The 15,783-nt window shown below is 44.8% G+C and overlaps 1 pseudogene; it reads left to right on the top strand.

The window, feature by feature from the left end:
* Positions 1–458: 458 nt before the first annotated feature.
* LOC131808340 (ATP synthase subunit d, mitochondrial-like) lies at positions 459–4,555 on the top strand (annotated as a pseudogene).
* The last annotated feature ends 11,228 nt before the right edge of the window (positions 4,556–15,783 follow it).

The following is a 15,783-nucleotide window of genomic DNA, read 5'->3' as shown; positions in this document are numbered from 1 at the left end:
TTCAGACAAGATGAGTCAGTAGATTCTACCCTATTCCTTCCACTTACTACAACCAAAAACTTGACAAAATACATAAAGCAACTCTCGGACTTCCATGATGGTGGGGAAAAGGTGAACTGTGTAGACAACTTGGGTCTCAAGCGATGACACAGCTGGGAGTCCTCACAGGCTTTATTACTTAACTAGATCCCAGCCTGGGCACCAGAGAAAGCCAAACCCAAAACCATCCCCAAAGCACAAAGTCCCAATGAAAGCCCACTTTCTAGGGGGTCAAAGGGCTGGGAGGGACAGCAATGAAAGATAGACTTTTTGACAATGCTTGCTTTGTTCTGGACAAACACCATGAAATAAGCCACAGCCCGTCCTCTCCAGCAGGCTTTGGGGAGACTGGTGTGGAGCTTGCCCACCATCCCAGCTGTGCACTACCGTCAGGGTAGTCCTCGCTCTCCTTTCTAGTGATGGCTGTGATGTGGAGCTCTGCCAGCCCCACTCTGCACAAGTGTGATCAGCGAGAATCCCCTTCCTCTCCCATCCTCATGGAGTGCTGTGACAGGAAGGTAGGGCCTTGTTGGCATCCTTGCACTGCACTAAGCAAAGGTGACAAAGAGGCAGCACCCAGCCTCTCACAGCTGGAGCATGTGGGGAGGATTACAGACGAGGGAGCTACAAAAAGAGATTGCTTCAGTTTGTATATGGAGTGCAGGGTACACCCACCCACAAGTGACCTATGTGTGCAACCCACCAGAACTAACATAGTGAAAGCTTGAGAACTCAACTACGATGTGGAATACCATACTGTTTCAGGATGGCCTCTGGGTAGCACACAGCACGGCAGACCAAAATTGTACTGATTTTAAACTAAACTGACATTCCAGTTCACAGACCACAAAAGTGAGCCACGGTGCTCATTCTGAACTTGAACAAGTTGAATACATACCAACATAGTTTTAAAAAGGAACCAGTGACTCCTAATATAATACCCAAAGGCCCAGGATAAAATCAAATAGTTTGTATCATACCAAAAGCCAGAAGAAGCCTGAACTGGAATGAAAAAGGGCAATGAAGGGATGGCTAGCATCTGGTGCCTGGCTGGCTCGGTCAGCCCAGTGAGTGATTCTTGATCTCAGGGCCATGAATTCGAGCCCCACATTGGGCACAGCGCTTCCCTTAATTAAAAAACAAAACAAAACAAAAAAACAACCAAACAAAAACAACTGATGCTAACATCAAGATGGCACAGATGTTGGGATTATCTGACAAGGATTTTAAAGTAGCTATCCCTAAAAAAGAAGAAAGAACGGAAGAAAAAGAAAAACTTCTGTGAGCAACCATGAATAGACCTGAAACAGAAAAAGAAAACTTCAACAGAGAAAAAGAAGATATAAAGAAAAACCAGATGGAAATTCTAAACCCCCAAAATGCAGTAACAATAAACTTACTGGGTGGGCACCATGGCCCACTGGAGATGACAGAGGAAAGCAGTGACCTTGCAGATAGACCACTAAAAATTCTACAACTTCAACAAAGAAACAACAAATAAACAAAATGAACAACTTCAGGGGTCTGTGGGAAAATACCAAAATACATGTGTGTCACGGGAATCCTACAGGAAGAAGAGAAGAAGTGCAGTTCAGAAAATATACTGAGACAATGGCTAAAAGCTCCCCAAATTTGGCAAAAGACATAAACCTACAGATTAAAGAAGCTGGAAGAACCCCAAACCAAGAAATCCTAAAAATCCTAAAATAGTATGCACTAACAGCCAAATTCATAGAGACAGTAGAAGAGTGGTTTCCAAGGGTGAGGGATGAAGAAAACTGGAAGATATTTGGTCAAATGTTACAAACTTTCAGTTAGAAGAGGAACAAGTTTTGGGGATCTAACATACAGCAAGGGGACTATAGTTAACAATACTGTATTACGTACCTGGAAGTTGCTAAGAGTAGATCGTATATGTTCTCACCAGAAAAAGAAGAAGAAGAAGAAGGAGAAGGAGAAGGAGAAGAAGAAGAAGAAAGAAAGAAATAGTAATCATGATGGAGGTGTTAACTAACCCAACCATGGGCATCATTTTGCAATATATAAGTATGCCAAATTATCATATTGTATACCCTAAGTTTACACAGTGTTATATGTTATATGTCAATAAAGCTGGAAAAAAATAAAAAGTGAAAAAATGATGAAGAAACCTAGAACAATACCTAGGAACTGTGGGACATTTCCAAAAAGTGTAACATAGGTGGACTGTGGGCTGCTGGGGTTGGTGAAAGATCTCAAGATGACCAGGAAAAACTTGCTCTAAAAGCCATTGACTGAGTAGCTTTTGGGGAAATCATACCCCAAAACCAGAAGACCATTGCTAACTTCTGAAATTCTGGAATGAGACCTTTACCTCCAGGTGGGCTACTCTCCCTGAGAAACCACCTGCTGTTGACTGGGCTTACTACAAGGCCAGTGTGGCAAAGGCTATCTTGGGAGATTACTTGGAGAAGTTTAATGCCCTGAAGTTTCCTCTGCCGGAGGAGAAATACACTGTTCAGGTGGATGCTAAAGAAAAAGAAGATGTGAAAAGTTGTGCTGAATTTTTGTCTCTCTCAAAGGCCAGGATTGAGGAATCTGAAAAAGAGCCAGAGAAGATGATCATAATTCCATGTGATCCAATGACCATTGAGGACCTGAATGAAGTCTTCCCGGAAATCAAATTAGACAAAAAGTATCCCTATCGGCTTCACAAGCCAATTGAGTATTTATAAACTTGAGTTGGGGAGAAAGTTCTGGCCCTCAACCCTGGACATTAAAAATAATTATATAGAGGTGCCTGGATGGCTCAAGTCAGTTAAGTGACTGTTTGGGTCTTGAGATCAAGCCCTGAGTCAGGCTTCCTGCTCAGTAGGGAGCTCACTTCTTCTCCCTCTGCTGCTCTCCCTGCTTGTGCTCTCTTTCTCTCAAATAAATAACATCTTTAAAAATAATAATTATATAGTAAAGAAGAAAAGTTGTCATGTACACAAAACAGGAAACACTAGAAGGAGAAGAAGGAGAAAGCAGAAGTAGTGGTAATGGCCATTTTCCAAAATTAATGATAGACACCAGACCACAAACTCCGGTAGCTCAGAAAATACCAAGCAGAGCAAATACCAAAAATCCACACATACGTGTACCATATTCAAATTACAGGAAAATAGGGGCACCTGGCTGGCTCAGGGTCCTGAGTTTAAGGCCCACATTGGGCATGGAGCTTAACTTAAAAAAAAAAAATCTTTGCTATTTGTATACCTACCTAATCATATAGATAACTCTTTGTTCAAAGTAATGAGAGCAACAACAAACTGGGTGATTATAACATATGGGTAAGTGAAGGCAGTGGCAGCCAAGGGAGGAATTTGGGGCTACTCTGTTACAAGACACCCACACTCCCCAGGAAGTGGTATAGTGTTATTTGAAGTGTACTTAGATGCACATAATCAAATCATTATGTTACATATCTGAAACTAGCATGTCAATTATATGTCAGTTTTTAAAAAGTGGACTTGGATTCGTTGTAAACATACATTGCACACTTTAGGGAAACTACTAACTTTTTTTTAAAGAAGTGATTGATAGGCCAAAAGGAGTGAAAATAGAAACATATAAAGTGAAAACCTGCCAGAGGGGAGTTTTAAGAATTCAAAGAACAAAGAAAAAAATGGAATGAATACAAAAGAGTTACAGACATAGAAATTAATCCAACTATATCAATAATTACTTTAAATGTGAATGGTCTAAATGAAAAGATCAATTGAAATCCCTTGTCACAGTGAATAAAAACAAGATCCAATGACATGTTGTCTACAAGAAGCCCACTTTAACTACAAAGACACAGGTAGATACAAAGTAAAGGGCCGGAGAAGGATATACCATTGCTAATGTTAATGAAAGTAAAGCTGGAATAGCTGTACCGATTTCAGACAAAGAGGACTTAAGAGCGAGGAAAATTATCAGGGATAAAGAGGGCATTATATAATAATAAAAGATGGAAATGAAAATCCTTAGTTTGCATGCACTCAACAGCAGAGCGACAAACTATGCAAGGCAAAGACTGCTAGAACTGCAAGGAGAAATAGATGAATTCACTATTACAGTTAAAGATATCAACACCTCTCAATCAGTGATTCACAGGTCCAGCAGAAGAAGGTCAGTAAGGATATAGTTGAACTGAATAGCGCCAAAGACCAATTAGATCTAATGGACATGTATGGAATACTGGGCAGCAGCAGAATAGACATTCTTAGAAAGCTCATGTGGAGCATTCATCAAAATAGACCACATTTGGGGCCATAAAACACACCTGACCAAATTTGAAAGAATAGAAATCAAATAAGGTTTGCTCTTAGACTACAATGGAAATCAGTAACAGAAAGATAGCTGGAAAATCTCAACGTATTTGGATAATAATTCATGGATCAAAGAAGAAGTCTCAAGAAATTTACAAATATTTTGAGTTAAAATGAAAGCAGAACTTATCAAAATGTATGAAAAGCCATGCCTAGAGGGAAATTTATTGCATTAAATATATAATATCAGAAAAGAACATCTAAAATCAATAAGCTTCCGGGGCGCCTGGGTGGCTCAGTGGATTGAGCCGCTGCCTTCAGCTCAGGTCATGATCTCAGGGTCCTGGGATCGAGCCCCATGTCTGGCTCTCTGCTCAGCAGGTAGCCTGCTTCCCCCTCTGTCTCTGCCTACCTCTCTGCCTACTTGTGATCTCGCTCTCTGTCAAATAAAAAATAAATAAAATCTTTAAAAAAAAAATAAAAATAAAATAAAATCAATAAGCTTCCAACATAAGAAACTAGAAGTGTCCATCAACTAATGAATAGGTAAAGAAGATACGGGGTGTATATACATATATATACACACATATATGTATATATACACATATATGTAAATACAACCCACATCTTCTTTAGCTATTCATCATATATATATATAGCAATCAAAGAGAATGAAACCTTGCCATTTGCAACAGCATGGATAGAATTCATAGGTATTATGCTAAGCAAAATAAGAATAAGTCAGAGAAAGACAAATATGATTTGTGAAATATGATTTCACTCATATGTGGAGTTTAAGAAACCAGAGTTTAAGAGTTTAAGAACCAGAGTTTAAGAAACAAGATGAACATATGGGAAGGAAAGGAAAAATAGTATACAAACAGAGCAGGAAGCAAACCATGAGACTTCACTATACGGAACAAACTGATGGTTGCTGGAGGGGAGGTGGGCAGGAGATGGACATTGAGGAGGGCACCTTTGATGAACACTGGGTATTATATATAATATGGAACCAATACTACACTATATGTTAACTAACTTGAATTTAAATAAAAAATAGAGAAGGAAGAGCAATATAAGCAGAAGAAAAGAAGTAATAAAAAATTAAATCAGAAATCAATGAAATTGAAAACAGGAGATCAACAGAGATCAACAAAATGGAAACTGGTTCTTTGGGGGAAAATACCATTAAAATTTATAAACCTTCCAAGATAACCAAGAAAAAAAAAAAAAAAAGAAAGTATAAATATCAGACATGAAGGAGGAGTCATTGAAAGGATAATAAAGGAATATTATGAATGGCTTTATGCCCATAAATTTGTTAACATAGATGAAGTGGGCCAATTCCTTGAAAGACACAAACCACCAAAACTCACAAAAGGAGAATTAGATAATTTGAATAGTTCAATATTTACTAAAGAAATAGAGAAAAACCAAATTAAGATATTTATGAGAGGGATATTACCAATACCTTTCATGAATGTAGATGCAAAAATACTCAAAAAATGTTAGCAGATCAAATCCAACAATGTATAAAAAGACATACACTATGACTAAATGAGACTTATTCTAGGTATGGAAATCTGATTCAAAATTCTAAAACCAGTTAATATAATCCATCACATCACTCCACAGGCTGAAGAAGAAAAATCATGATCATATCAGTAGATGCAGAAAAAGCACTTGACAAAATCCAATACCCACTCATGATAAAAACTCTGAACAATTTAGGAATAATAGGGAACATTCTCAAACTTATTGATAAAGGGTGTTTACCATAATCCTATGGTTAACATCATACTTAATGAAGAGACAGTGGACATTTTCCCCCTTAAATTAGGAATATGAAAAGATAATCCCCTCCCACCACTCCTATTCAACATTGGACTGGAAGTCCTAGTTAATGCTGTAAGAAAAGGAAAGATATACATATGGAGAGGGGAGAAGATAAATAAAGCTGTCTTTGTGCATAGAGGACATGGCAGGAGGACATATGTATGACACATGACATAGAGGACATATGTATAAAATTCCATAAACTAGACCAAAACCACTCTTGGAACTAATAGGTGATTATACGAAGGTCACAGGATATAAAGTTAGCATGTAAAAGTCAATTGCTTTCCTCTGCTGGCAATGAATAGTTAGAAACAATACCATTTACACTAGCAGCAAAAATAATGAAATATGGAAGCATAAGTCCAACAAAATTGGTACAGGCTTTATAAGAAGAAAATTATAAAACTCCAATTAAAGGAACCAAAGAAGATACAAATAAATGGAGAGAGGGTTCATGTGCATGGTTAGGAAAACTAAATATTTTTAAGATGTCAATTCTCCCTAATTCCGTCTACAAATTCAACATAATCCCAATCAAAACCCAGCAAGTTTTTGTTTTAATATTAACAAGCTGACTTTATATATGAAAAGGCAAAAGGCCCAGAATGTCCAACACAATACTGAGGAAGAAGAATGAAGTCAGAGGACTCACACTACCTGACTTTAAGACTAACCATCGATCTACAATAATCAAGACTGCATGGCATTGGTGAAAAAATACCCAGGTTGATCAGTGGAACAGAATAAAGAGGCCTGAAATAGACCCACACAAATGTAGTCAACAAAGAGTCAACTTTTTTTTTTTTTTTTTGACAAAAAAGCAAAGGCAATTCAATGGAGAAAGGATATTCTTTTCAACAATGATGCTAGAACAACTGGGCATCTGTACACCAAACAGTGAAGCTAGATTCAGCCCTTACACTTGTTACAAAGTAAACTCAAAATGGATCTTAGACTTAAATGTAAAATACAAAACTATAGAACCTATGGAAGCTAACATAAGGGCAAATCTAAGTGACTTTGGGTTTGGCAATGAATTTTTAAATTTAACACTAAGAACACAAGCCATAGGAGAAAAAAATGATTCCGTTGAACTTGATTAAAAGTAAAAACTTCAGCTTTGTGAAAAAAGTTAGATCGAAAAGATAAGCCACTTCTCCAGACAGAGACTACTTGCAAAACATATCTGATGAAGTACTGGTACCCCCCAAATACAGAGTATTTAAAAATCAACAATAAGAATTCAAAAGTGGGCAAAAGATCTGAACAGACACTTCACCGAAGAATATAGACAGGTTTGACAAAGAAGCAAATAAAATGTTCAACATCATATGTCATTAGGAGATGGCAAAATAAAATGAGATATTTCATACCTTTTGGAATGGCTAATATTCACAAAACATTCAATACCAAACAGTGGCAAGGAAAAAAAGCAATAGAAATTCTCATTCATTGCTGATGGGAATGCAAACTAGTACAGCTATCTTGGAAGACAATTTGGCAGTTCTTAGAAAAGTAAACATTCTTACTATGCAATCCAGCAGCTGTGCTCGTACATACCCAGTTGCATTGAAAAGTTATGTCTAGGGGCGCCTGGGGGCCTTGGGTGGTTAAGTGCCCAACTTTCGATTTGGGCTCAGGTCATGTTCCCAGAGTCGTGAGATCGAGCCCTGTGTCAGGCTCTACGCTCAGTGCAGAGTCTGTTTGGGATTCCCTCTCTCCCTCTTTCTCTGTGCCTCCCTCCACATGAGTGTGCTCACTGTCTCTCTCAAATAATAAATGACATCTTAGAAAAGTTACATCTACATGAAAAATGTGTATGTTTATAGCAGCTTTATTCATAATCAACAAAACCTAGAAACGACCCAGATGTTCTTGCATCCGCGAGTGCATAACAAACTTCATTATATCCTGACAATGAAGTATTATCCAGCCATGAAAAGAAATCAAGCCACAAAAAGACGTGGAGGATCCCTCAATGCCAGGGAGCTTGGTGAGACAGTTCTGAAGGTCACTGGAGGGCTGGAAATGCAGACTCGGAAACCGGGGAATTCAACCTTGGTCGAATTGCTTTTGAGAACATTCCTTTTGAGAATTTGCCTACATTGTTAATGGCTGTTCTCCTGGACGATGTATAAAAGATTTGGTAGCATAGCAAGAACTCAGCCTCTGTCTCTGTTCTGGAAGGAGCTACCTACTCAGAGAAAGAACCAACAGCTGTGAGGTCCCACAGAGAGGCCAAAGGACCTGAAGAAGCTGGGCCACCACCTATCGAGTCTGCTCTTTGCCACCTTGCTCCCATGAGATGTGCCCTCGGCTAAACCGATGTGACATGGGGGTGTATGTTGGAGTGTGTGTTCTCTTCCAGGCAGGCCAGTGTTCCCACAGCCCTGCAGTGGGTCGGGGAGCTGAGGTCCCAGGGAGGGAAGGAGGCTGCTTTCTAACCAAGATCTATTGTAACGCAGCCCACCGGAAAGAAGACGGCTGAGTGACGGGATTGAGAGATGTCACCTGGGGCCCCAGCCTGGGGCAGTGGGGCCTCTGCAACAGCTGGACACTAGGAAGGCCTTCCTTATGGGCTGGAAACGGGGTGGCTGCAGTGGCCACCACAAGGTAACTCCAGTGACAGAGGTCACTGGGAGTCAGGGGCAGGCAGAGCACCAGAGCTCAGCCCCCTTCACGTGAGGGGCTGCTGTGGAGCAGTCACAGTTTAAGGACAGCCAGGCAGCTAGGGCAGGAGGGGTAGCAGCCGGGGAGGCGGGCCTGACTCCGAAAGAGGGGCCCAGGCTTAGAGCCAGACATGCATTTGTCGTGTGCTTCTGTCCCTGGGCCTGGCATCTCTATTGTCAGGGCTGAGGGAAGCTGGGGAAGGATGCCCCATCCTGTCTGAAGCCCAGAGAGGGTGTGACTTCCCTAAGACCCACAGCATGTTATAACTGAGTCAGGCCTAGGACTCAGAAGCCCCTGCTCCTTGTTCCAGGCTGCCTCCTTCTCTCCCTCCCCCCCTCCCTCCTTCACCCCTTCCTGGGGATGCCCAGGGGTTAAATCATGTAATGATCATCGAAATAACACTTACCATGAGATGAGCACAGTGGAGGACAGAGGCAAGGAGCAGAGGTCGTTCTGTCTCGTGCAAGCAGTGAGGGGAGCAGCGTCTGCAGAGTTTAAAAGCAATAACAAAACCTCTAAAAGTCAGTCTGCTTTTTATTATCACTCTGCACTGGCCCTTCTCACCAAAACTGGTGAGGAAATCACTCTTCGCAGCCCAAATATTTCATTAGCCCATGTTCTAAACAATTGCTGCCGTTCTTGTTAGGTTTAATATGAGATCAGCACATCGAAAGGTGACGTTAACTTTGATGAACACGGGGGTTGAAATGGAAGTTCGTCCAGAAAACCTCATTGTACGCTCGGCTCCCAGTATGCCCAGACTCAACTACTACAAGTTCGGTAACTGTTTGGAATGGTTAAACTCAACTTCGGCCTCTGGTGCTCCGTCCAGTACTCCCCATAGCCCTGCAATTAACAGCAGGTGAGGGACAAGCAGCACCAGCTGTGTGATGGCGAGACAGCCACGTGACTGTGAGAGGCAGAAGCCAGGTTCCCGGAGCCTCACTCTGGCTCAAAGGCATCACACGCTCTGAATCTCCCAGGTCCACTCTTCTGCAAGTGTTTCTTAATGTGCTCTTTTTCCTTTTGTAATAATAATAATAATAATAACAACAACAATAACAATGTAACTTAGAAGTATTAATTCGTTACTGTTTCCTTCTTCTATTTACAGAAGTATAGTTTTGTATTATTTGTTTAGTTTGTTAGTTTTCGCTGCCACAATGATATATGTGTGTGTAGTTCAATAAAAAGCTTTCACTCTCTGCTTTTCTTTTCTGCCCATTGTCCTTATTCATTTTATTTCAGATTATGTATGTAAGTAGTTCCGCTGCATAGAGGCAGGCAGGGAGGGGATGGCTGCTGTACCAGGTTGCACTCAGCCCTGACCTCCCCTGAAACTTGATGCTGACCCCATGAGATGGGCTTTTGTAAAAAGCCCATTTTACAGGTGAGGACACTAAGGCTCAGCGATGGGGAAAAGGAACCCAGGATTATATAGTTAAAATGGCAAAGGAGGATTCAGACCCAAGGTCGGTCTGACTCCAAAGAGCATGTTTGAAATGCCAGTGAGGGGGCACCTGGATGGCTCAGTGGGTTAAAACCGCTGCCTTCGGCTCAGGTCATGACTCCCAGAGTTCTGGGATCGAGCCCCATATCGGGTTCTTCACTCGGCGGGGAGCCTGCTTCCTTCTGTCTCTCTGCCTACTTGTGATCTCTGTCTGTCAAATGAATAAATAAAATCTTAAAAAAAAAAAAAAAGAAAGAAATGCCAGTGAGTGTAGAGACCCTTCAAGGAGCAAGGCACGGGGACATGGGCTGTGGCAGTCTGGGAGAGCTTCTCAGAGGAGGGGCTGCCGAGGTAGATGCCTATAAGGGAGGGCAATGAAGCAGGAGGATCTGAGGAGGCAGGGAATGGGGAGCTCCAGCCTGACCTCTGTCTCTCCCTATATGGCCTTGGACAATCCCATCTCCACTGAGGCCTTGGTGTTTTCTCTCTCTGGAATTTTCAAAGGCCCAGGGTTCCACAAATCAGACAAAGACAGTTGTCTGGACGGTGAGCTTGGCCTGGTGAGTGAGTCTGACTTTTCTCTGCTCTGTGTCTAAGAACTGGACCCCAGATTCCACTGGCCCACCCAAGCCTGTGCCCTGGCAGGTCCACGTGGCATTATGGTAAGAACATCAGCCTGGGTACTGGACAGATCTGGTTTTGAGTCCCATATCCACCATCTCCTTCCCCAGTGAGTGACCTGGGACATGTCCCTTCTTGTCTCTGATCTCAGGGTCCTAAACTACAAGTAGGACCATCCTGTTGACTTCCAAGGGCGAGAATTAAAATAGCAGTAATTGATATGTACTGGGTGATCCTTATATGCCAACACTGTTCTACAAGCATTACACTGATATTTTCATTAAATCTCAACACCGCTGTGGAGCTATTCTCTTCGTTCACAGACGGGGGAACACAGAAACAGAGTGGTGATGTTACTTGCCCAAGGTCCTAACACTGTTCCGCTTAGCTTGGTGCCTGTCCCGCAGGAAGTGGTAGCTGCATCAGAACGAGTTCTGACACACCGGGCTCACACTGGCAGCTTAGCATTTTTGGAATGAGGATGGGCCCCACAGGTGATGTCCAAGAAACATGCCAGTCAGCAGGCAGAAGGTAATTAGGCGTCCTTGCTGTCTGCTACCCAGTAGCTCAGGTGGCCACAGTCGAGCCTGATGGAATTTTATCAGACCGCATCCCTAATTATCACTTAGCAAGGCTTCTAAAATGACGCCATGTGGAAGCATAAGGCTAAGTGTACAGAAAGCTATCGCCAGCCAGCCAATGCAATTAGAAGTAAAAACTGCCAAATTCGTCCAAGGAAAGTTTAGACTCTGAATGTGAAGAACTTTGATCAAAAGGAGACAGTTTTATAAATACGAACATATTATTGTCAGTCTTTTAAGAGCACACTGGATACACTCCTCTTTTCATAAAAAAAAAAAAAAGCTGCTATTTCAATGAATATAATATTTGCCTTTAAAAAATTCTTACTATTGGGGCACCTGGGTGGCTCAGTGGGTTAAATCCTCTGACTTCAGCTCAGGTCATGATCCCAGGGTCCTGGGTCCGAGCCCCACATCGGGCTCTCTGCTCAGCAGGGAGCCTGCTTCCTCCTCTCTCTGACTGCCTCTCTGCCTACTTGTGATCTCTGTCTGTCAAATAAATAAATAAATAAATCTTTTAAAAAAATTCTTACTATTAAAAAAAAATTCTTACTATTGATGGTGTTGTAGAATCAAGTTAACTCCAACAAAATAGTCACTATTCTTTTGGTTGTAAGCAACAGGATAGCCACTTCAAACTGGCTGTAAGTGACAAAGGCCTGTATTGGCTCCTGGACCTGAAAAGCCCAGGGCGGTGTGACTGGAGGGACTGAATTACATTAGCAGCTGCATCTTTCCGCCCCAAACTCTGCCTTCCCTGCCGCAGATCCATTCCTGACAGAGGCAGGATGACTGCCAGCAGCTTCAGCTGCCAGCCTTCCCAGGTTTTATGCTTCCAGACTTCTCTGCATTTGGGACAGTTCCTGATCCTGACTGGCGTTGACTGGAATTGACATGACTACCCTGGACAGCTCAGGGAATGGACTGCAGGGATCTCCCTGTCTGCTCACTTTCCTCCCCAGGGAGTCAGGGAGGAAGTCAGTTCCACTGACTGAACCTGGCTGAGGTGGAGGAGGGAGGCTCCCCCCAACAAAACTAAAGGGAAGTGGATGCTGGGTGGCCCCCCCAAGTAGCAGCCATATTGGGAAGACTGTGATTTGCTGGTGGTTGGAAGGTTCAGAGAGGTGACTCCTACCAGATCATCCACCCGACAGCTCAGGGGATCCCAGAAAGAAAAAACACCACCACCACCTATCAGAGTGAGAAGAGTCCTTGGAGGTCCCTGGTGTGGTAGGAATGGGAAGCTAGAGGCCCAGAGAGGGGGAATGACTGGTTCAAGGCTTTAAACAGCCCACAGGTGGGAATGAAACCAAAATACAAATCTCCCGTATCTTGGTTCTCCATCCGGTGCTCCCAACTGGCCTGTGAGGGCCAAAGTGGGCTCTGGAAGGGAACCTCCAGCTGGTTCCTTACTTTTGATTGGGAAGCCCCTCCACTTCTCCTGGGACTTTCTGCCAGCAGCCTTGGTGGAGATTCTTTGACAAGTCTCCCGACATGTGCTCCCTCACCCGCACTGCAGTGGGGTCTCCCAGTCTGTCTCAGATGGAAGGGAGACAGGTGAGAAGTGCCCTAGATTCCCATAGGCATTCCCAGTCGTCGATGGTACCCATCTAAGGCCTCGATCTTACATAAGAGGGAGTAAGCGCAGCCTCAGGTTCGTCCCTCTATCGGCTCCAGCTGCCCCACCCTTTCTGGAAATTCTGGAACCACCACCGCCCAGCCCGGCTGGACCCGTCCACGGTTTTCCGTGGCCCTGGGCTCCAAATCTTCACGGGACCCGATTCTAAGAAACGTGCAGTGTCTCCACATCTTGTGTTCAAAGCAGGAAACCTAGAGCATCGACCTACTAGCCAGGTGTCTCGGAACGTCTCTGTGGGCGGGGCCTGGGTGCCGCAATCTGATTGGATGCAGGAGGGGGCCTGTCGTTAAGCTTCGTTTGCATAAGCACATTTTATCTAAAAGGTGCGATTTGGTTGGGAGAAGGGCCTGTGATCGAGATGAGGAGGGGTTTAAGCACTCATCGGTCCACCCCATTGTCATCCTCAATTTTTATTAGAGGATGCCCACCTGAACGCAATGGCAGGGCCCTTCAGCCGCTGGGGATGACGGGGTGGGTCTGGAGGCAGTGACAAAATCTTCCCAGCAGGTCAGGACTAGGATAACCGTGGTAACCGTGGGCTGTACTTATGACGGAGAAAGCTGTCAATGATATAATTGAAAAGGAAAAAATACGAGAGAGTATATACAATGCGCGCGCGCGCGTGTGTGTGTGTGTGTGTGTAACAGCTCTTAACAAGAGCTTAGGATCTGGAGCCAGATTGCATAGGATCAAGTCTCGCTTTCACGTTCCCTTAACCTTGGGCATTTTACTTAAACTCTGTGCCTCCATGGCTTCATCTGTAAAATAGGGCTAAATAATAGGGTGAGGTGAGAATCCCAGGAGATAAGCCATGGAAGGAGGTGAGACAAGTCCCGGCAGACAGCAAGAGCCCAAACAGTGGCAGCAGTTAATCTCGTTGGTCCCCCGCGCAGGGGCCTCGTTCGCACAGTGCTGGTGGCCGGGAGGGCCGCACCCTGCCTCCGGAACCCGGCTCCCGGCTGCTGCCCACTGCCCATTGTTGCTCCTTCCTGCTCTGGCCCGCCTGGGAACCTGCGGGAGCAGCTCCGGCCCCAGACCGGGAGGGCATCCGGGCGGCGCGCGCCCTCCCCCACTGTTCTGGGCGCTCAGCCAGGCCCCTCCCTCCAAGAGCCACCCCCACCCTCCCCGGGACCCGAGCACTGGTCGGCGAGTCCTGGGACCCCAGTCCTACTCGGCCCAGTGTCCTCTCTGGCAACACGGAACCCTAGGGCCCTGTGTGGGTTAGGTGAGATCAGGCGCGCACCAGAAAGAGCTCCCCACCTCGAGGACTTATGTCCTCAGTTCCTGTCTTGCTCGGGTGGGCTTTCAGAATGCTGCTTGCCGCCAGGGTCCAAGGGGGACCAATGCATCCCCTGGTGTCTGAGGCTGGGTGGATGTCTCAGATCATGCCGCCTCTGCTACGTGGCTCAACCTTTCCCCAGCATAAGGCAAAAAGTGGGTGAAAGGGCTGGGCAGCTTTCCCGGGCTGGCAGACCCCGGAGCCAGCATCTAGAATCCCTGCATCCCAGTTCTGCTGCCAGATTGCTGTGTGACCTTGACCAAGGCCTTCCTCCTCTGAGCCCCAGCCTCCCTTCTCCAAAGGCAGGGAAGGCAGGCGTGGCCCCTGACTCTGGCTGCACCATAGGCTGGCTGGGGTACGGTGGAAGTTGTTTGCTCCCCTGGGCTCAGTTTATCTTATCTGCAAAACTGTTATGCCCTGTGTAGATTCTGCAGATAACGCCTGGTCTCGGAGGCTTCTTGTCTTTCTGCCACCCTCCACCCCATTTCTCTGCTCCAAGGGGGAAGTATGCCACCGGGGCTGGCTATTTGAGTCTTCCAAGGAGGAAATTCAGCTTCAGCATTGTCCCTCTGAGAGAGGCCTCTCTGGCCGCATGTTGGCTTTGAGTGTTCCTGGTGCAGGAATGAGGCTCCTGTCTTACTCAAGATTGAAGAAGTGGAAAGGAATTGGGGCTGACAAAACCTAGCCCTATTCTTAGAGTACTTTCCTGCTGCCTTCCCAGTCTCAGGGCTTCCTCTGGTGGTCATTCCACCTGTCTGTCGGCTGCACTGCCTTCCCCTTGCACCCCTTTCTTTTTGTCCCCGGGCTTGTGGACCGCCACAGGAACCCCCCCCAAATCTTCTCTGTTGCACACAATAATTGATCTGTTCCCAGTTTCGATGGGAGCGGGGGAGAGGAGACTTGGATACCCCCATAATCTCCAACAACCCCTTCAAAGCCATCCCAAATAAAGTCACTCCCAAAGAAATCTTAGCAATATACTGTGTATTTGTAAGCACTGCCCCCGCACAGCTGCCTCCCCCAAGCTGCTCTCAGCAAGATCCTGCACTCAAATTTCCCTGCTCAAATTCACTGAAGGGCTTAATAGGACAAGGGGTCTTCCACCAGAAAGTTTTGCTTTCCAGGGAAAGCTGCTGGGAGTATAAAGGCATGTTTCCCCACGTAATATACTTCATGAAAATTCTGCCAGCTGGGAAATGATCTTCTGATTTCACAGAAGTGGAATCAGAGCCTCCTGGCTGGGGTTGGAAGGTGGTGGTGGTGGGGTGTCTGGCCTCACAGCCCCAGGCTCTGGGATGTCCATCTTTCCTTCTCTCCAACAGCTTTTGCCCTACATAGGTCCAGCTGGGCTGAGGGCAGCACCCCAGGTCACCACTGCTCCCCCTGCCCGT

This window comes from Mustela lutreola, chromosome 9 (genome assembly GCF_030435805.1).
Source record: "Mustela lutreola isolate mMusLut2 chromosome 9, mMusLut2.pri, whole genome shotgun sequence".
NCBI classification, from domain to species: Eukaryota; Metazoa; Chordata; class Mammalia; order Carnivora; family Mustelidae; genus Mustela; species Mustela lutreola.
Note: the sequence above shows the minus strand (reverse complement) of the source record. Positions and strands in the feature narration are given on the sequence as shown.